Genomic DNA, 23,729 nt, shown 5'->3' with positions numbered 1-23,729 from the left:
CGAACCCTGGAGCCAAACCAACCCGATGTGACTTTCTCCCATTCCCAGTTGAACGCTGTGTCAGAGGAAGATAGTCCCTTGGAGCCTGGAAAGGCTTCAGAGTGGCAATGAGGGAGGATGACTTTGAAGAATTGCCGGGGACAGATGAGGCATCATCAGCAGTATTTTTTTTTTTTTTTAACAAAGCCATTAATATACTACATAAACCTCATTCCCCCACCCCTCACCCCACCATGGAGCCCAACAAGGGGAGATCTTATGCCAGGGACGGCACTACTGGCGACCCCAGAGGTAGCAGGAGAGAATATGCAGGTTACCACCGGGGGACCTGGGCAAGGGTGACTCCAGGATGATAGGAGCCACCAGGCCCACCAGTGCCCACTTGACTCTAGCCAACGAATGACCAGCCGAGTGACCTGATCGGGCCCAACCAGGCCGCTGGTCTAGCCAGAATAAGGGACCAAAGAGGTGTATTGCTGCTGCAGGGCATCACTCAACCCCCAGGACTCCTGTCTCCCAGCATTACAGGATGCCAAGCATGGCAAACATGTGGAAAGGCAACGGTCCTGCCCTAGATGGCAAATGTGCAGGGACTAACATCACCAGCAGGGGGTGCTTGGTCCACGAGGCTGACAAATACCGAACCCTACAAAGGTAGGCATGCCCTCCGAGTGGGTTGGCACTGCCAGCCATACATCAAGCCTCACACCACGTCAAGGTGACCCCCCTCAGCAGGGTCCAGATTGAAGAAGACTGTGACCTGGTGTTGGTTGGTGGAGAAAGCCTCACAGACACAAGATTCCAAACAGAGTAGGGCATCAGAGGTAGACTGCATTCTACGAAAACCATACTGATCAGAGGATAAGAAGTAACCTGTCTTCAAAAACCACACAAGCCTAACACTGACCACCTTCTCCAAGACCTTACACATGCAAGAAGTCAGAGAATTGGGCCAATAGTTTGTCGCCAGTAGGAAGTTCCTACCTGACCTGGGGACAGGAATAATTACAGGAACACCCTGACAAGTCAGAAACCCAACAGTACACCAGATTTTATTTAACAATGATGGCAAAAACGAAAAGGACTAGTCAGACAGATGGCGTAAAATGTTATAAGGAATATCATCACTGCCAGGAGAGGAACCTTGGCACTGTAACAGAGCCGCCTGGAGTTCAGAAACAGAAAAGGGGGCATTGTAGGATCCTCCCACAGAAGAGGCAAAACTGAGACCACGAGACTCTAGGCACCAACGATGGCAAGCCACAGGCAATCTGTATCCTACTCTGACACACTGGCAAAATGATCAACAAGCAGCTCTGCAACAGTGGAAGGATCATCAGCGTCGGTTCCACCTGCTGCAGATAAAAGAGGGGGGGGGGAGGGAATCAGTGTTGTAGTTAAGACCAGGCACCTTGAGACCAAGAACAGACCAGACCCTCTGAGACCAAGACCAAGACCACGTCAAGCGAGAACAAGATCAAGACCAAGACCACATCGAACTGGTCTCGAGACCAGTCTCATGACCAAGACCAGTCTCGAGACCTACAACACTGGAGGGAATAGTACTTATTCTTAAAATTTTCCTTACTTGGTTCTACATCAGAGTGAGGGAAGTCCTCAAATTGATGGAGGAAACATGACCCTTCCAGGAATAACGTCTGGCCTCCTTTAACACCAGCCTTTTATTAGTCCGTGTCCTCCAGTATGCCACCAAATGCTGAGGATCCCCACGGTGGCGAAGAAGTCGAGAGATGGCTTATTTGGCTCTCACTGCAGAGCTGCACTCAGACTTGCACCAAGGGAATGAACATTTAGGAAACTGACCCATGGTCCTTGGAATAGATAATAGGGCCACTGAGTGCAACACGTTAGTGAATGAAGACACCGCCTCAGTAAGGCAACCAAATTCACTGATAGAAAGGACAATGGAACTTTATTTCCTGAAAAGTGGCCAGTCAGCCTTAACCAGAAGCCAGCAAGGAAGAAGAGGTTGAGGTCCACCGTCAGCAGCAGTTAAAAGTAATGGGAAATGGGTGCTGCCATTCAGGTCTGGCAACAAGTCATGATTAAAATCTAAATCAGCATCAGCTGAGCAGAAGTACATATAAATGGCAGTAAAAGTTCCAGTCTGGCTATGGAAGTAGGTAATATTATTGGATTTTAAAATGCCCAACTTATCTTCCAGTAAACAAGCCAGCATAACACCCCGTGTTTTGGCCTCACTATCATCCCATATTGGATGATGACCATTCATATCTAGTAACAGAAAAGAAGAACTAAGGCCACGAATAAAGTGTCCCAGATCCGTTTTTGTGACAGTAGCACTAGGTAAGATATATACTACAAACTGTCTATAACTATGACATATAAACATCTGGATAGCAACAGCATGCAGGGGAGTGGAAATGTCCACACGAGTGAATGAAATATCCTGGTGAACAAGATAACAGCACCTCCATGACGGCCTTGCCCAGGCACAGGATCAGAATAAAACGCAAGGTAGCCAGATGGACCAGAAGGAACAGCATCATCAATCCCAGTCTCCTGGATACACAAGGATAAAGGGGAAAATTGTGCAACAAGAGGACACAGTTCCTCATAGTTGGCACATAAACTCCTGCAATTTCATTGAATTATATGTCCCGTAGTGGAGGGTGGATCAGGTTAAGGTGTGAGACTGGACAACCCATGACAAGCGAGTAGGTTTGGGTTGATGCTTAGGAATGCCCTTAGGTAGAGACTGCCCAGCATCAGAAACTCGCACCCTATGCCAAACATCCGAAGGCAAATATGAACACAAGGAAGCAGGAAGTTTTACAACATTCCTCGTCTGAGCTGGTACAACAGTTTGCTTGGAAGATGGCTTGGAGTCTGCCCTGGTTGATGTAGGACAGCCGGTACCACCACCAGAAGCCTCAGAAGTAGAAGCTGAGTCCACAGGACCCAAACTCTGTGAGGATGATGTGGTATACAGCAGAATTGAAGCTCCAACGGTCTTTACTACACCAACTCCGAGTGGAGACCGGACTACAGGCGTGAACCATCAACTTGAGCCTCCACCTGGCTAGATCCTACAGCTTCCAGGGCAGAAGGGACAGGCGAAAGGAAAACACAAGATACTACAACAAAGACCCAAGGTGGATGGTTTTCAGGCTCAGAGGACACTGAAAAATCACAGTGGCGTTTTCCAGGTATAGATGAAACTTTGGACATATTAGAAAAGGCAGATTAAGGATACACGTGAACATGAAAAACCGCCAGCTCCACGAAGAATGTGAGCAAACCCCTAGCCACTGAAGTGGGGTCAGAATCAGTCGGAGTTGAGGGTGGGCAAACATCAGTCTCACAAACAGTACTAACTCTGGGGACAGCATCTTGCAAATCTCCAGCTGGAGGAGTGGGCACTGGGATGGGTCGAGGCAAGTTCTGAGACACAGGGTAGCACACTAGCATACCAGGAAGGATAACAGCATAAATAACCCCGGCTGCAAGAAGCGAGTCTCAGTTCTCTTCTTGGCCTTAGGAAATGAAACCTTCATATGTGTTTGAATGGACAAAATCTCCTTCTCCAGGAAGTAGTGAGGGCAGTTTCTAGAATTCATAGCACAAGGACTCCCCACAGTGATAGCATTTAAGGGGTACTCGACAGTCACTAGTATGACTTGGTCTGTCACATGAGACACAGACACCAGGTTGTCCAGCATATGCACAGCAAGAAAATCACTTAAAGCCTTGTACACACTGTTATACAAAGTCTAGAGACAGTCGAGTGACTATGTATCTCGACTGTTGCTAGACAATCCAGATACAGACGGGCAACAGTCCAGAGACACACTGGAGACAAGGCAACTTTGTCTCTGGATTGTCTAGAGACTCTTGCAAGACGGTTGCTAGACATTTCTGCTACTTTCTTGCTGGACTGTTGCTAGATAATCGAGAGACAGTACAGTGACTTTGTAGCGCGTCCGTGATTGAACCATTCACCACGTGAATTTTGAAATGTCAGTTCGCAACCAATATTTGTCATATTAAACTCAAGAAGTGATACTCCAGTCACAGACAAAATGTACATTTGAAGATATACATTTATGGACGAAGATATATATATATATATATATATATATATATATATATATATATATATATATATATATATATATATACATATATATATATATATATATATATATATATATATATATATATATATATATATATATATATATATATATATATATATATATATATATATATATATATATATATATATATATATATGTACAGTCTCCAGCATAAGTCGAGCAACCGGCTCGACGAGCAGGTTGGTATATGTGGCACCGCCGCACCCCCAGTTCCACTCATCCCCCTCCCTCGTTCCCATTCATTCGTCTACCCTCCTTCCTCCCCACATTCAAGGGCATCAGAGTAAGGCCTTGTCACATTGTCTCAACCACTCTTCCGTCATCCATTTGTCTTGGGAAATAATGGTTTTGTTATGATAAAGAATAAAAACATTACACAGTGTTTAACTCCATAGTAATTTATACACCATGATCTGAATGCAGGGTGATATAAAATTTTAGTAATTCGTATGATACTGAGGTCTGTAATCATACAATTTATAATTTTGATGGTTGTATCCAGTCAGTGTACATTAAACAGTCGGAAGCTATAAGCAGATGTTTGTAGTGGTCGGTGGTGTGCCCCTTCCCTTACTCGACGTGATCACTGTTACTTCACAAACTATGTTATAGGTCATTACCATTAGTTACTACTAACACCCCATGTGTGATAACTGCAAAGTGTTGCTGATATGTAAAACAGATCTTGGTGATTGATGTCTTAATACATGATATTGGATAACGTTGGGCAACAGGGACTGGATGACAGCTTGTCTGATGGTTAAACCATCTAAGCTGGTCAAGCCGTGGCCATGATGTTGTAGCTGGCATTACCAAAGGTCAGTCAATATTTAGACGCCATTCATTGCTGCTGACAGTATTATAAGTATCAGGGTCAGTTTCATAGACAGGACAGCCAACAGTAGAGTGAGTCGCATGGTGTGCTGACCAAGCGCACACCATACAACCAAGGTCGGATTACTGGGTATAGGCAAATTGGGCAACTGCCTACCAGGTCACGGCCTGTCACAGGCCATCCAGACTTCCAGAGCGGAATAAACATACGCTTTGGGTGTCCAAATAAGTGCCATCATCCATCAGGCCACCAAAAAAGGCCATTATAGGCCATGCCAACAGTTCACCGGAAATAACGGAAAAAAGAGATCTATATGTTGCAGGCCTACTGTCTGCATTGCCTACCAAGCCACAGCATGGTTAATCCGGCGCTGCATATAACCAACCCCCTCCAACCTTTGCCACAGCCACTTATCGCCACTCACTCCAGCAAGAGACCCGCCACCACCTGATAACAATATCAGGAATATAACCTTGCCTTTTTTAGTTATAACTGCAACAGGGTGTAATTTGCGATTCACACGTTTATAACACGACGTATTTTCGTAAAAGGTAACCAGTAACTAAATTGGCCAAATGGATGATCTGCATAGTAACCAAACAAACTTGTCTCGATTGCAGCTTACTCTAATCAACATTATCGTGTCATACAACAGATAATTCAGTTTATTCGTTTTCAGCGACAACGTTTTCTTCAAAGGTTTGACGAGTTACAGTTCACACTGGTCAGTGTTACTCATAGCAACGTAATAGACGTAGCGGTCAGGTTAACCTGATGATTATCTGCTCTTCAACCTGTCCCATGTCTGTTGCTACTTTCCTCTATCTCTGTGTGGCCATGGTTTTTCCAATAACTATCGTCAGCTGAAACGTCAATTGCCTCAGAGAGGGAAGGATGTTAAAATGGACAAACGGTTTTTGTTACGCAGATATTTAATAAGGAAGACTAACTGACTACCGGTATATTTAAGAACACATTTTAAAACGATATGAAATAATGGGGTCGGACATTGGATTTATATGATAATGGAATGTTGTGGGTAACTGGGGGAGTGATAAGGTAACCCTGTCAACACCGAGTAAGGCCACCCACCACATTTTCTATCGCCCTGTTCCAGTTGCCCTACAACAAGATATTGTATAGTGAAAATAGTGAATGTTTTACTAGAGATCTGGTGCTTTAGCCTGACTTACCCTGCAGAGTTAAAGGCTACGTTCAAACTAATGCATTATAATCCGCTATTGCACTGCATATCTGATTGAAAAACATTCAGAAAATAAGGTCTTACTGTGTACTGATCATTAAATGGTTATTTCCCATATCATTAAAAATGTAAACATCACTTTTATATGGCGCGGTGGACAATATTGTAATGCACACTTCATGATTTTAATAAAGACGTGTTTATGAGCATCGGTGGAAAACACACACACACACACACACACACACACACATAGTGGGAGTCAGAGATAGCAGATGTGCGACGTCGGCGCTCCGTACCGAGCCAGCACGGCCAGTGGCATTACCTAAATTAGTATCTTTATATGAGTCAAGCTCTGTACCAGGTTAGACTAAATGATTTTTCATTATTAAAAGAAAAAAATTAATAAGGAGTTTAAACAAGACTTGTTCAAACAGAAAAGAGAACCGAGAGGCGAAAGAATGCGCTCAGTCAGCTGAGGTTTGTTTAGACTACAGCTGCACGGGGAATGTAAGTACATGTACTCTGTGCTTTTAGTATTGCAAAATGGACACATACTTTAGTAAACCAAATTTGGAAAAGAAAAGGGATAAAGATAGAAAGCAAGATGCTGATTTCTACCAAGAACTGGTTGAAGTGGAGACTCACAATAGACTGGTTGAATGTGTACACAAACTAGAAATGGCTTTCAAAAATGAAATTGATGAAATAAAGAAGCAGATGCACTTGCAAAAGGAAGAAATAGAAAAACTAGGAAGGGAGGCCAGCAAGAAAGACACAACCATCAGTGAACTAACAGTGGAATTGAGTACACTTAGGAAGAAAATGAGTGAAATGGCAAGTACAGTAGTCAATCACGAGAGTGTTATGGAAGAGTTCAAAAATGATACAGAGACAGTTAGGCAAGTAAGCAGTCTGATAGACCAGAGCAGTGATATTGAGGAGAAGATAACACAGGTGAATGAAGCTGTGCAAAGCTACAAAAATGATGTGGAAACCACGTATGCTGAAAGTAAAGAAAGACTTAGAAACAAGGGTGGAGGAGAAAAGCATTAAACAGGAAGTGAAAAGAATAATCCAAAACAATCCAAAGTTAGTCAGAGATTCAGTAGAGATAAACAAATCTATAGTAATCACTGGTATAGAAGAGGAAGAAGTAAAAAACAAGATCACAAGAGACAAAAAGGAGATGGCAAATGTAATGAGCTTACTTAAAGAAGTAACAGAGGAAATCTGTGGTAAAGACATAGAGGAACAGAAAAGGTTAAGGAAATACGAGAAAAGCAAGACAAGACCTGTAAAGGTGACTTTCCAGAGTGTAAACACTGTGGAGGAGATACTAAAAAATGCAAAGAATCTTATGGAAAAAGAGGAGTTCAAAAATGTATGGATAAAAAGATGCCTAACACAAGAGGAGCTGGAATTACTGAAAGAGAAGAGGGAGGAAGCAAAAACAAAAAATGAGGGAAGATCAGAAGGGAAGAACAAATTTTTACTACAAAGTAATAGGATTGCAGGTACGAAAATGGTACACAAACAGGAGGGAATAAAAAGGAGGAAGGTAGTAGAACCATGTCATGACAAGTATATAAACAAGATGATAAAGTTCTATCTATCTATCTATTGCCAGACGCCTCAATCCCGTTTGGGGTGGCCACAAACAAATAGCCTCCAAGTCGCCCTGTCCCCCGCCATTTCACTGCCCTGCTCCGAACTCACACCCCCCTCTCTCATATACCTCTCCACCCCATCCCTCCATCTCATCCTCGGCCTCCCCCTCCCTCTTCCACCCTCCACCTCACTCACATACACTCTCTTCGTCAGTCTTTCACCCTCCATCCTCTCCACATGGCCAAACCACCTCAGTGTGTTCCTCATAACGCTTCCTATCACATCCACATCCACACCACAACGCTCCTTTATATCCTAATTCGTCAGCCTGTCTCTCCACGTGACTCCACAGGCTCCCCTTAAATAACTCATTTCCACTGCTCTCACTCTTGACTTGTGTCCTTCCAACAATGTCCAGGCTTCACTTCCATACGTTAGAGTTGGTATCACAATACTGTCATGTAGTAACTTTTTTACTTCCATGCTCACTTCCCTGTTCCTTATCATTGCTTTCAAGGAACCAGCAACCTTTCTTCCTTGCTGTACCCTTTCAAGCACTTCACCCTCCAAACCTCCATCCTTACTCATCACACTACCCAAATACTTAAACGTACTCACATTTTCCAATTCCTCACCATCCAACCTCGCTGTACATTCACTGACTTCACCTCTCTCAAAGACCATCACTTTACTCTTCCCTACATTCACCTTTAGGTTCCGTTTCTTACACACTCTCTCAAACTCATCCACCAAGCCTTGCAGCTCCCCTTCGTCCTCACTCAACAACACAGTATCATCTTGAAACAACAGTACAGGGAGTTTCCAAACGCTATCCTCTCACCAGGGCCACTCCAACATCCACTACCCTACCTTTACCACTTTTATTACCCCATCCATGTACAGATTGAACAACCATGGAGACATGACACATCCCTGTTTCAAACCAACTTTCAAAGAGAAAAATTCACTTAGTTCACCATCCACACGCGCTGTATCCTTTGCACCATCGTACATACTCTTCACAGCATTCAACAACTTCCCATCTACTCCATATATTCTTAAGACTTTCCACAATCCTTGTCTATCCACCCTGTCATATGCTTTCTCCAAATCCATGAAAGCCGCATACAACTTCTTTCCCTTCTCTAGAAACTTTTCCACTAAAGATCTAAGAATGAATATCTGATCTACACAACCTCTTCCCTTCCTAAAGCCTCCCTGTTCTTCTCCAACTAATTTCTCTGTTCTTTCTCTAACTCTGTCTATAAGTATCCTACCATACACTTTTCCTATTATACTAAGAAGACAAATGCCTCTATGATTACCACACACTTCTTTTTCCCCTTTTCCTTTGTACAATGGAATAATTATACCTGACTTCCAATCCTCCGGGACTCTACCTTCCTCCCAGGCCAATCTGCACATCTTCCACATCCATTCTACTACTATCTCTCCCCCATGCTTCAGCATTTCACCACACACTCCATCAATTCCTGGGGCTTTCCCGATTTAACTTTCTTCATTGCTTCCACAACTTCTATCCTACTGATTTCTTCCTGTCTTCTCACCTCCCTCCTTCTCCCAGCCATTCCCCAGCCACTTATACTCGCATTACTTCCATCCTCTACGTTGAACAATTCCTTAAAGTGTTCTCTCCATCTGCTCACTTTTTCTCCCTTCTCCACTAGTAATCTACCATTTTTATCTTTCACTCCCCTGCTAACTTCACTTCCACCCTGTCTTACTCTTTTCACTTCTCTCCAGAACATTTTCTTACAGTCCCTCCACTTTACACTCAAATTCCTTCCAAATTCCTCATCCACTCTCTTCTTACTCTCTCTTACTAATCTTTTCACCTCTCTCTTCCTTTCCACATATAACTCTCTCTTCCGCCTCTCAACTTCTTCCACGCCCCTATTTCTCATCCATTCATTGTATGCTGTCTTCTTTTGTGCCACAGCCTGTTTCACCTCTTCAGTCCACCACGCTGTTCCTTGCACCCCCTCCGTCTTCTCTTCCTTCCACACACCACATCACATGCTGCACATATTTCTTCTGTAAATATCTTACACACACCTTCCACGTCTCCCATCTGCTCCAATTCATATTTGCCCAATCGTTCCTCCACTTCTCTCTTATACTCTACCTTTTTCTCATCCTCTTGTAACCTTTCCACTCTCCTTGCAACTACTCCTTCCTCTCGTCTTTCCCTTCTTCTATTCCTCCATCTTACTTGCATCCTAATTCTGGCCACCACCAAGTAGTGGTCAGAAAGTCCACTCCCCCAACCTCTATACACTCTTGCATCCTTTACACATCTTCGCATCCTTTCATCCACACACACATAATCAATCATTGCCTTCCTTTCATTCAGTTCACCACCCACCTTTCTCATCACTCGCCATGTATACCTGTGGATCATTTTATGCCTGAAGAGGGTATTGGCTATCACCAACCCCCTCCCAGCACAAATGTCCACTAACGCACTCCCATTCTCATCTATCTCAGCAGGCACACCCCACTCACCAACTATTCCATCCACCTTCACATTACCAACTTTACCATTCATATCACCAATCAAAAACACTTTCTCATTCCTTCCAAACTTTTCCATGCACACTTCCACATTTGTCCAGAATATGATAAAGTTGATGTACTCAAATGTGGATGGAATGGTATCTAAATTACTACAGATGAATGATTATGTCAGAGAAAATGAACCACAAATAATATGCCTAACTGAAACAAAATTAACACCAAGGATATCCAATGACATACTAAACTTAGAGGAATACAATATATGGAGAAGAGACAGAAATGTAAAAAAGGAGGAGGAATTATAATATTAACTAAGAAAAATCTAAAAGTCAATGAAATAAAACTAGATATACCATCACAAGTAGAACTGATTGCAGTAGAGATCAACACATCTGAAGGGAAAGTAATTGTAGCCAATTCGTACATGCCACCCAGATCAAACACATGGGAAAGAGACGAATATGAGGACCTGGCAGAGAGTACAATTCAGAGTTTAAGATCATTACTACATAAAATGGAAGAGAAATCGGAAAGAATTATACTAACTGGAGATTTTCATACAAATATAAATTGGAATACTCTAGATATAATTAGTCAAGAAAGCTGTTGGGACCAAAAGCTCCTGGATCTCGTGCAAGAGTTTTTCCTAACGCAACATGTAAGGGAAACCACCAGAAAAAGAGGACTCGATGTACCTTCAGTGCTAGATCTAATATTTACTAGGCAAGAAAATGATATTGATAGTTTAATATATCACCTTCCACTCGGCAAAAGCGATCATGCAGTACTAAATTACAACTTCAGGATAGCATATGACATAGTTAACAGCAATGAAAGTTACAAAAAGAGCCTAAACTATAAAAAGGGAAATTACCAAGACCTAAAGAAGTATTTCTTAGTTGATTGGGAAAATGAGCTTAGAGGACAAGATTTAAATGCTGTATATAAAAAATTCTGTGAATTTTATGAAATAGGAGTCCAGAAGTACATCCCACAGCACAAAGAAGCAGATATGAAAATACAGAAATGGTTCAATACAGAATGTAAAAAATCAAAAGAAAGAAGAGATTTGTTATGGAATAGACACAGAAGACACAATAGTGAAAGGGTATATAGTAATTACAAACAGGCAAGAAACGATTATACAAGAATAAGGAGGGGAGCCCAAAAACAGTTTGAGGAGGATATAATAAATAAAAGTAGTGATCAACCAAAGCTGTTTTACAGCTACATCAGAAGCAAAACCAAAGTAAAAGATATAATATAATCCATTACGGATGAGGGAATCACTTATACGCAAGAGAAAGATATTTTTGAAGCACTAAATAAGAATTTCCAATTAGTTTTTACAGAAGAAAATAATTTTGAGAGGGACTATGTGGAACATGCATGTCCACACATACTCCCAGATATACAAATAGCAGAAAAAGTAATACAGGAGGAGTTAAGTAAATTAGACAGAGGAAAAGCAAGTGGTCATGATGAAATTTCATGTTGGGTACTACGAGAATGTGCAAAGGAGTTAAGTAAACCATTATTTTTAATTTTCAAGATCCTTGAGTCAAGGTAAACTACCTGATATTTGGAAGAAAGCAAATATTGTCCCCTTATTCAAGAAAGGAAATAGACAAAATCCACTCAACTACCGACCAGTATCACTGACCAGTGTTGTAAGCAAGTTATTAGAAAAGCTTATAAGAAAAGCTTGGGTAAATCATCTAGAACACAGTATGATAACAGAAAGACAGTTTGGTTTCAGAAAAGGAAAATCATGTGTTACTAATCTGTTGAGCTACTATGACAGAGTAACAAACACAATACAGGAAAGAGGAGGATGGGTTGACAGTACCTATCTATTTAGATTTCAAGAAAGCTTTTGACACAGTACCACACTAAAGACTTTTATGGAAACTGTACCATCAAGGAGGAATTCGAGGCAAACTGTTTTGTTGGATGCAAGATTTTCTCATAAAAAGAGAATTGAGAACAGTACTAAGAGGAAACTACTCATCATGGAAAGAAGTGACTAATGGAGTACCACAGGGTTCAGTGCTGGCACCAATCATGTTTTTAGTGTATATAAATGATATAAACAGTAACACTAGAAATGAGAGCTATCTGAATATGTTTGCTGATGATGCAAAAATACAAAGGAGAATTACTAACACAGACTCTTGTAAAGAGCTACAAGAAGAATTAAATAAACTTCATGAATGGAGTAATACATGGCAAATGGAATTCAATGTGGACAAGTGTCATGTAATCAAGTTTGGTAAAAGTGGAAAAAGACCTGATTGGGATTATAAGTTAGGAAATAAAACCCTATACACATCAGAAAGAGAGAAGGACCTAGGTGTGATTATCAATAACAGACTATCTGCGGCTGACCACATCAGCGAGAAGGTACGGAACATGTATACACTGCTTGCAAATATGAGAATAGCATTCACATACATAAATGAAGACAAGCTAAGAAGGATAATAACATCATTCATTAGACCAACCCTGGAATATGCATCAGTAGTCTGGAGTCCTCATCTCAAAAAAACACATAGACAAGATTGAAAAAGTTCAAAGGGCCGCTGCAAGATAGATACCAAGCTTAAGGGACCTAAGCTACGAAGAAAGACTAAATAAACTGAATCTACGAACAATACAGGAGAGAAGGAAAAGAGGTGACATGAAAATGCTATATAAGTGCATATCAGGGAAGGAGAAAATAGACATAAATGATTACTTAACATATGGCGAAGCATCAGCAAGAGGACACTGCAAAAAAACTGCTTAAGAAGAGAGGCGATAAAAACGTAAGGAAATTCAGTTTCCCAAACAGAGCAATTGATCAATGGAATGCACTACCGAATGAAATAGTGTGTGCCAAAACATTTCACAAATTTAAGAATATGTGCGATAAATATGGTTTAAGACACGGGACAGTACGAGCTTGACTCATTCCTGTAAAGATACAGTTAGGTAAGAACAATTAGGTAAGAACACACACATACACATAATCCACCCCGGGCAGAGCCGTCCACCCAGTGCCCATATCGCTCTCCCCATGTCCCCACCACAACGTGTGACGGCCAGCTACCCCACCACACACCACCGACCACTACAAACATCTGCTTATAGCTTCCGGCTGTTTAATGTTACACACCGACTGGATACAACCGTCAGAATGATAAATTGTGTGATTACAGACCTCACTATCATACGAATATATTACTATATCACCCTGCATTCAGATCGTGGTGTAGTCTATAAATAACTATACAAGGAACACTGTGTAATGTGTTTTTATACGTTATCATAAAAAAACCATTATTTCGCAAGACAAATAGATGATGGAAGAGTGGTTGAGACAATGCGACAAGGCCTTACTCTGTTGCCCTTGAATGTGGGGAGGGTGGAGGGTAGACGAATGAATGGGAACGAGGTAGGGGGGAGGGAGAGGAACTGAGGATGCTGCGGTGCCACATAAACCATCCTGCTCGTCGAGCTGGTCGCTCGTCTTTTGCTGGAGACTGTACCGTATATACCGGTATATATATATCATTTCATTCATTCATCATCCAATACTACGTTGCCCCATGAGGAGCGCAGGAGCTCGGGGCTAGGCGAGTTGGTCCTGACATTTAAGATGAGAGTGACCAGCCTCACTCATCCATGAGTGGCATTACGTGAGCAATAAACCCCAACCTTCCCTTGGATATAAACCCTCACCGGCTCAGTCTGATTGGAGCGCAATAATTACCCACTAAACCACCAGGTACCAAAATTTGGTTATATGGTTAGCACCCGGCGTAGTAAATGGTTTCCTGGTGTAAAAGGAAACCATTTGGCTTGTTACTCAGTGTAGAGTCACCCACAGAAAGAAGGAAGAGGAAAGAATGAAGGAATGAAAGATAGAAGAGGCCGTGTAAAGTCACCCGTTGGCAGAAGGACGAGGAAAGAATGAAGGAACACAGAAGAGGATGGAAGGAAAGAAGAATGGAGGAGAGGAAAGGGCAGATACCCAAGAGCAGCATTACATCGAGTGAGTGGATGGTGAGAGCCCGCACCTACGTGTATATATATATATATATATATATATATATATATATATATATATATATATATATATATATATATATATATATATATATATATATATATATATATATATATATATATATATATATATATATATATATATATATATATATATATATATATATACATATATATATATATATATATATATATATATATATATATATATATATATATATATATATATATATATATATATATATATATATATATATATATATATATATATATATATATATGTGTGTGTGTGGGGGGGGGTGAAGAATTGCCAAAACCTACAGTGGAATCACTACAGCTAATAACTGTCTTGACTGAACCATATACGTACCCATAATTTTTCAACGATGTATGTTAAACGTATAAATATACCATAATTATTATTAGGACAGACCCCTATACATACAGTATAATCTTTCAACGATGATGTATAACTTTTATGGAAAATTAGAGTATATAAATATATTGTGTAATTATTTAGGATAGAACTATATACAAATAACTGTTCAATGCATGTACAACTGTTATGCATAAATAATGTTAGAATATGTGAATACTGACTCCTCATAGCAGGAGGCGTGCATTTTTAAATGAAAAAAAAAAATAAAATAAAATAAAATCCGTCATCCGTTGCCATATCCTTCTGCACCGAGCAACTTGTATCTTGTCTCCCACAACTAGTGGGAGACAAGATACAGCCGAAATCTTGTCTCTGGACTGTCGCGCGACTGTCCAGCGACGTATTTAGCTTTTCTGAGACAGTCGTGCAACAGTCTAGTGACACTGTCGCGCGACTTTTTCTGGATTAAGTATCTCGGTGTGTACGTGACCCAGAGACAGTGTCTAGCGACTGTTGCGAGACAAATTTAGATTTTTCTGAGACAGATGCGACAGAGTCCAGAGACAATGTTGCACGACTTTGTATCTTGGTGTGTACGAGGCTTAATATGTCTATAGCCTTGACAGTGGAAACATCACTTTGGGGTTGGCATGTTTGGCTTCAAAGGAAGTGACAGCAAAAGCATCATCACAGAAGTAGGTAAGGTTTACCTTTTCAAATGTCAGGCATAAGGTTGGAGTCAGGGTTATGACACCAGTTATTTTCCTCTGCAGATGCTGAACGGTCACCACACCAGAAGATCACAGTTCCTCTAACAGTCGTGCCTTTGAGTATCGGAGGAAGTCACGAGAGAAAATTACAACTTTACATAGATTAAAAGTAGCATGTGCAAAAAACACCTGCACCAGAAACTGAGGTCAAAGCCATTAATCGGGAGTTCTCTTCTGGGGAGCAGACCTCATTAAGGATTCGTCCACTCCCCTCAAAAGATATTTTAGGTTCCCTACCATAAGCTAAAACAATGACACAGTTTAATTTAAAAATGTCAATATCCAGCACTGATCTACCCCATGAGGACTTCAGCACTAGATATTGCTAATAAGTTTTTGGCACCGTGACTTTTGGACCGAATCCCAGAGCCGAACCAACCCATGACCTTTTCCCAGTCCCAATTGAATGCTGGGGCAGAAGAGGATAGTCTCCAGGGGCCTGGAAAGACTCCAGTGACAAAAACGGAGGAAGAATCTGATGAATATCAGGAGACAGAGACAGTGTCATCAACTGTATCTCTGTTTACAAAAGCACTATGTAGCAACAAGATAATTCCATTCCCTTCCTCCATCACCCACCATGGAGTCCAACAAGGGGAGATCAATTGCCAGAAAGAACACCACTGGTTACCCCAGGGGTAGTGATGGAGTATATGCAGGTAACCTCTGGGAAAGCCGGACAAGGGTGACTCCAGGATGATGGGGCCCACCAGGTCCCCTAGTGCCACTTGACCCTAGCGAACAAGTGACCAGCCATCTGACCTAGTCAGGCCCAACCAGGCCGCCTGTCTATCCAAAATAGGTGACCAAAGAGGTGTGTTGCTAGCTGCAGGGCACATCATGCAGCATTGCTTAACCAGTAGAACTCCTGTTTCCAGCATTACGGGACGACACGCACAGCAAACACGTGGGGGGACAGTGGAGATGGAAAACAGCCTGGGACGTGCAACATCACTAGCAAGCTTCCTCTACCAATGATATAGAAGGGGGGGCGGGTGCTTGGTGCACGAAGCCGACAAATGCCGAATCCAACAATGGCAAGCAAGCCTCCAGCGTAGGTGGAACTGCTGGCCACAATTCAAGTCCCACCACATCAAGGTGATTTCCCTCAGTGGGGTAGACAAGGAATAAACCCATTGTCTTTTAGAACAATGAGTCAAAGGCCGAGGTCACAGGACAAGGCCAAATTAAATAGTTTTCTTCTGATTTTGATCAAACATTGTATAGGGATTGACGATAAGGCAAACTATAAGTTATTTGATTTTGAAAACAGTCAGTCAAAGATTAAGGTCAAAGGAAGAAGTCAAACGACAAGGTGACAGGCAGAGGTCAACTCAAACGTTAACGATCTTATTTTAACCATATTTGATGGAATGATTAACGGTCAGGCACGAACAAAGGGATTCAGTTACAAATATAATCAAAGGGCAATGCCATATGTGTGTGTGTGTGTGTGTGTGTGTGTGTGTGTGTGTGTTCTTAACTAATTGTTCTTATCTAATTGTATTTTTACAGGAATGAGTCTAGCTCGTACTGTCCCATGTATTAAACCATTTTTATCATACAGTACATATCCTTAACCTGTCGCGTGCCAGTGCTGTTTTAAAACTGTCTGACATAATTCCACAGCCAGTGCCAGTGCCATTTTAAAATGGTTTAAAATAAAAAACTTCACTGTGACCGCATTTTTCAAGATTTGCGAGTAAAAATTTGCAGGCATGTAAGGTAGCTGTTCCTCAACCATCCCCCAGGCTGTCAAGGCCATACACTCACTCGCTCCCCCCCTCACGTTCACTCTGCCTGTGTGCCTCACCTAGTGCTGTACATAGTGAAGGTATTTTGTACATATTTTCATGTAAGTGTAAGTTGTAAATATTTTCTTGTAAATGTAAGGACTATAATAGTGAAGTCAAGTTGTAAATATCTTCTTGTAAGTGCCAGGACTGTACATAATGAAGTCAGGTTGTACCTGTCTTCAAGTAAATGTAAGATAATGCATTCACAATGAGAAAGGTACGCAAATATTGATAGATGCTGAAGTAATAAGTAATCAGAAAAGTGTACTGAACATTGCTATACCTTCCCAGCATAAATACCTGAGTATACCTTACATAGAAAACGTCTTTCTCTCACGTACATTGTGAGCGTAAGAGAGCGGCTATACCTGTACCCGAGTGTGCAGGACTCAATAAAACTCATTTCTGAGCCTCGGTGAGCATTTTAATGGCAAAATTCGTTGTTTCCACATCAAAATCTATCATTTTAGCCAAGAAAAAAAGGTCGAAAAATGGCCGGCACTGGGGTATCCTATAGGGCTAAAAATAGCCAGCACGCGGCGGGTTAAATTTATGAATAGATCTGGCACACACTATTTTATTCAGCAGTGCATTCCACTGATCAATTGCCCTACTTGGGAAACTGAATTTCCTTATGTCTTTGTCACCTATCTTTTTATGCACTTTTTGCAGTGTCCTCTTGCTGGTGCCTCCCAGTAGGTTATACACTCATTGATGCCCATTTTCTCTTTCCCTGAGATGCATTTACATAGCATAATCCTGTCTCCTCTTTTCCTTCTCTCTTGTAATGTTGGAAGGTTAGGTCTTTCTAGTCTTTCTTCATAGCTTAGATCCTTTAACCCCTAACACTGCAGGCGACATTACGTAACGTCCATGCGTGAGGAGACAGGTGACGTTACTTAACGTCCAGCTATTTTCAGTCCTAATTTATTGGTGAAATTGAGTGATGATGCATTTTTGTCACCTAATGGCTTTCCCTTTACTCTCCTAAGCCATGAAATAAGTAAAATTATATATATATATATATATATATATATATATATATATATATATATATATATATATATATATATATATACTAATTGTAGTGTTATAATTGTTCAAGTAAAATAGTATATATGTATGTAAGTTATATTGTTATAAGTGTTCAAGTAATACAGAAAACACATGCATAAGATTTTGAAGACATTGAATAGTGTAAAGAAAGCATAAATGATAAATGTAGTGTTCAGTGGTGAAGAAAAAGCAAATGAGTGAATAGTTTGCTAGCCTCGGCCCAGGCACGCCTGGTAATAAGCTGCCTGCCCGCCCTCCTCCATCATTCCCTCCCTCCTCCTCCCACAGCCAGCAGAGACGTATTACCACGCATGTAACACCTCTTGCCTTCGTTTTTCATCCATTTTCATCGATTTATGCATGTTTAGGCATATTCCTTGATACTTTATTTTTCCGGAAATATGCCGCACCACACGGTCGTATAACTGATATGTTGCCCGCCCATAAGGGGTTAAACTTGGTACTCATCTTCTAGCAGCCCTTTGTATTTTTTCAGTGATAACTATGTGCTTTTTGAGATGAGGATTCGAGATAAATGATGCATTTTCTAGGGCTGGTCTGAAGAATGATGTTATTCTCTTTCTCAGCATGTCTTCGTTTATATATGTGAATGCTTTCATATTAGCAAGCAGTGTGTGCATCTTCCATAACTTCTCATTTACGTAGTCAGCCGGAGATGGTCTGTCGTTCATAATCACTCCTAGATCCTTTACCTTTTCTGATATGTGTAGGTTGAACTTCCTAGCTTATAATCCCAATCTGGTCTTTTTCCAATTTTACCAAATTTAATTACATAGCATTTGTCCACACTGAATTCCATTGGCCATTTATTGCTCCATTCATGAAGCTTATTTAATTCTTCATGTAGCTTTCTGCAGGAGAGTGTGTTTGTAATTGTCCATTGTATTTTTACATCATCAGCAAGCACATTTAAATAGCTTCCATTTCCAATGTTCCTGTCTTTATCAAATTTTATATATACTAAATACATAATCGGTGCCAGCACTGAGCCCTGAGGAACTCGGTTAGTCACTTCCCTCCATATTATTATTGCCTGGTAAATACAAGATCTAGTAATGAAGGATCATCAAGTCCCTTTTCTCTGGTGTTTTCCTTTACATGTTGGGTTAACTCCCTCGTGCACCATAAGTTTCCAATAAGTTTCGGTTCCATGCACAGAACGAAAACCCTACTCAGGCTGGCTCTGTGTGCGTGGCAAGGGAAAATTTTCTTTCGCCCAATTTACCCCTGGAAGGTGCTTATATTGTTATAAATTGCTTCCCATCATCTTCGTCGATGTCTATACTATATAAGATGAGAAAAGAAAACATAAAACAGATGAATAAATGTACAGAAATGAAGCCAGAATAAACCTTATTTATGTGAAAACTAGCTTCTCATAACATCCAGTCACCGTGAAAAAATGTTCCCGTGACGCACAGCAGCAAAGGATATGTCTATATGCAGAATTTCACAATCTTTCATCTGTGAAAGTTTCAAGTAGATACATCCAATAGTTTTCGAGTAAAATGAAAAATAAACGACGAAAATCACCTAAAAACGTCTGATTTGTTTATTATTTCATATGTTGTTAGTGACACTGTAACAAACATATACAGTAAGCCCGCGTTTGGCGAATTTCAACTTGGCAAAACTCACTTTTGGCGGTAGGGTGGCCACGGACCACCGAATGCGCGCTTGGCGATTTGAATTCAAACTTGGCGGTCCCCCCCACTCGATGTGCCACAAGAACAGCCCCAAAAGCAGCCACAAGAACAGCCACAAGAACAGCCGCAACCTCCCCAGCCATCCCAACCTCCCCAGCCACCCCAACCTCCCCAACCTCCCCAGCCAAGCTTCGCTGCCCTCTTTAAGCTGGATGCTGACTTTTCTGGCTTCGATGAAGTGGATGATCAAGCGAGACAAATGGTTGCTAAGGGGGTTATGGGGGAGGAGGGGGAGAGTGATGAGGAAAGTGGTGGTAGCAACTAAGATGCCCCCACTGCCACTCCGACGTCCCCAGCCAAGCAAGCCTATCTTCACACTATTTATGGTTAGTTACAACCTTTATATCATGTCTTATTAGCTTTATTTATTGTTTATTGGTCTGTTTTCTACATGTGTATTAAAATGTGAAGGCAAAAGATTTTATTTCAGCTCAAAAGATGGTGTTTTAGGGGTCAAAAGGGGGACTTTGGCAATGACCAAAGACTTATTGAGGCACTTTATAGGCAATTTATATGGTAAAAAGAACTCACGTTTGGCGAAATTCGCATTTGGCGGTAGTTTTGTCAGACTAATTGGATCGCCAAAAACGGGGGCTTACTGTATGTAAATTTTATCCAGTTTTGTAGCCCAAAGGTTAAGGAAGCCCATGAAATAATTCACAGTGTTATAAGCCTTATTGTTATTGAGAAAATGAATTTTGAATGATTACGATGGGTTGCGCATGGTTTGCACATGGTGACAGCAGGTGCGCTCAGGTCCATAGGCTGAGTATTATGTTAGTCTTTCATAACTTTTTCTAAATTATTTTCACACATAGGTTACTTTGCTTTACAAAAGTCTATCTATCTATCTATTGCCAGACGCCTCAATCCCGTTTGGGGTGGCCACAAACAAATCGCCTCCACGTTGCCCTGTCCCCCGCCATTTCACTGCCTTGCTCCCAACTCACACACCCCTCTCTCATATACCTCTCCACCCCATCCCTCCATCTCCTCCTCGGCCTCCCCCTCCCTCTTCCCCCCTCCACCTCACTCACATACACTCTCTACGTCAGTCTCTCACCCTCCATCCTCTCCACATGGCCAAACCACCTCAGTGTGTTCCTCATAACGCTTCCTATCACATCCACATCCACACCACAACGCTCCTTTATATCCTCATTTGTCAGCCTGTCTTTCCATGTGACTCCACAGGCTGCTCTTAAATAACTCATTTCCACTGCTCTCACTCTTGACTTGTGTCCTTTCAACATCGTCCAAGCTTCACTTCCACACATTAGAGTTGGTATCACAATACTGTCATGTAGTAACTTTTTCACTTGCATGCTCACTTCCCTGTTTCTTATCACTGCTTTCAAAGAACCAGCAACCTTTCTTCCCCGCTGTACCCTTTCAAGCATTTCACCCTCCAAACCTCCATCCTTACTCATCACACTACCCAAGTACTTAAACGTACTCACATTTTCCAATTCCTCAATATCCAACCTCGCTGTACATTCACTGACTTCACCTCTCTCAAAGACCATCACTTTACTCTTCCCTACATTCACCTTTAGATTCCGTTTCTTACACACTCTCCCAAACTCATCCACCAAGCCTTGCAGCTCCCCTGTGTCTTCACTCAACAACACAGTATCATCTGCAAAGAACAGTACAGGGAGTTTCCAAACACTATCCTCTCTCACCAGGGCCACTCCAACATCCACTGCCCTGCCTTGTACCTCTTTTATTACCCCATCCATGTACAGATTGAACAACCATGGAGACATGACACATCCCTGTTTCAACCCAACCTTCAAAGAGAAAAATTCACTTAGTTCACCATCCACACGCACTGCAGCCTTAGCACCATCATACATACTCTTCACAGCATTCAACAACTTCCCATCTACTCCATATATTCTTAATACTTTCCACAGTCCTTGTCTATCCACCCTGTCATATGCTTTCTCCAAATCCATGAAAGCCGCGTACAACTTCTTTCCCTTCTCTAGAATCTTTTCCACTAAAGATCTAAGAATGAATATCTGATCTACACAGCCTCCTCCCTTCCTAAAGTCTCCTTGTTCTTTTCCAACTAATTCCTCTGTTCTTTCTCTAACTCTGTCAATAAGTATCCTACCATACACTTTTCCTATTATACTAAGAAGACAAATGCCCCTATGATTACCACACACTTCTTTTTACCCTTTTCCTTTGTACAAGGGAATAATTATACCTGACTTCCAATCCTCCGGGACTCTACCTTCCTCCCAGGCCAATCTGCACATCTTCCACATCCATTCTACCACTGTCTCTCCCCCATGCTTCAGCATTTCACCACACACTCCATCAATTCCTTGGGCTTTTCCCGATTGAACTTTCTTCATTGCTTCCACAACTTCTATCCTACTGATTTCTTCCTGTCTTCTCACCTCCCTCCTTCTCCCAGCCATTCCCCAGCCACTTATACTTGCATTACTTCCATCCTCTATGTTCAACAATTCCTTAAAGTGTTCTCTCCATCTGCTCATTATTTCTCCATTCTCCACTAGTAATCTACCATTTTCATCTTTCACTCCCCTGCTAACCTCACTTCCACCCTGTCTTACTCTCTTCACCTCTTTCCAGAACATTTTCTTACAGTCCCTCCACTTTGCACTCAAATTCCTTCCAAATTCCTCATCCACTCTCTTCTTACTCTCTCTTCCTAATCTTTTCACCTCTCTCTTTCTTTCTACATATAACTCTCTCTTCTGCCTCTCAACTTCTTCCATGCCCCTATTTCTCATCCATTCATTGTATGCTTTCTTCTTTTGTGCCACAGCCTGTCTCGCCTCTTCAGTCCACCACACTGTTCCTTGCACCCCCCTCCATCTTTTCTTCCTACCACACACCACATCACATGCTGCACATATTTCTTCTGTAAATATCCTGCACACATCTTCCACGTCCCCCATCTGCTCCAATTCATATTTGCCTAATCGTTCCTCCACTTCTCTCTTATACTTTGCCTTTTTCTCATCCTCTTGTAACCTTTCCACTCTCCTTGCAACTACTCCTTCCTCTCGTCTTTCCCTTCGTCTATTCCTCCATCTTAATTGGATCCTAATTCTGGCCACCACTAAGTAGTGGTCAGAAAGTCCACTCCCCCAACCTCTATAAGCTCTTGCATCCATTACACATCTTCGCATCCTTTCATCCACACACACATAATCAATCATTGCCTTCCTTTCATTCAGTTCACCATCCACCCGTCTCATCACTCGCCATGTATACCTGTGGATCATTTTATGCCTGAAGAGGGTATTGGCCATCACCAACCACCTTCCAACACAAATGTCCACTAACACACTGCATACTTTACACATGTATGCATAAAAAATCATCAGCTTGATCAAGCTTTCTTCAGATTTTTTATGCGACCTATACTTTACGAGTATAATGACTGAGAGAATTGCAATGAAATCCACCACAATTTCCCTGTGAGAAATATATAGTAAACACATTTTATACCTTACAATACAACAATATAAAAACTAGACAAATATGCTGGTTACTCACGTCCTCTAGCAGTGTTGTAGTGTTTCTTGAGAGGAGATGGAGTTGCAGAGAAGAGGACAGGAATGGTCACAGCCTGTGTGT

The sequence above is a fragment of the Coenobita brevimanus genome, chromosome 46 (assembly GCF_032717465.1).
Source record: "Coenobita brevimanus isolate Jiangsu-jjx chromosome 46, ASM3271746v2, whole genome shotgun sequence".
In the NCBI taxonomy this organism is placed as follows: domain Eukaryota; kingdom Metazoa; phylum Arthropoda; class Malacostraca; order Decapoda; family Coenobitidae; genus Coenobita; species Coenobita brevimanus.
Note: the sequence above shows the minus strand (reverse complement) of the source record.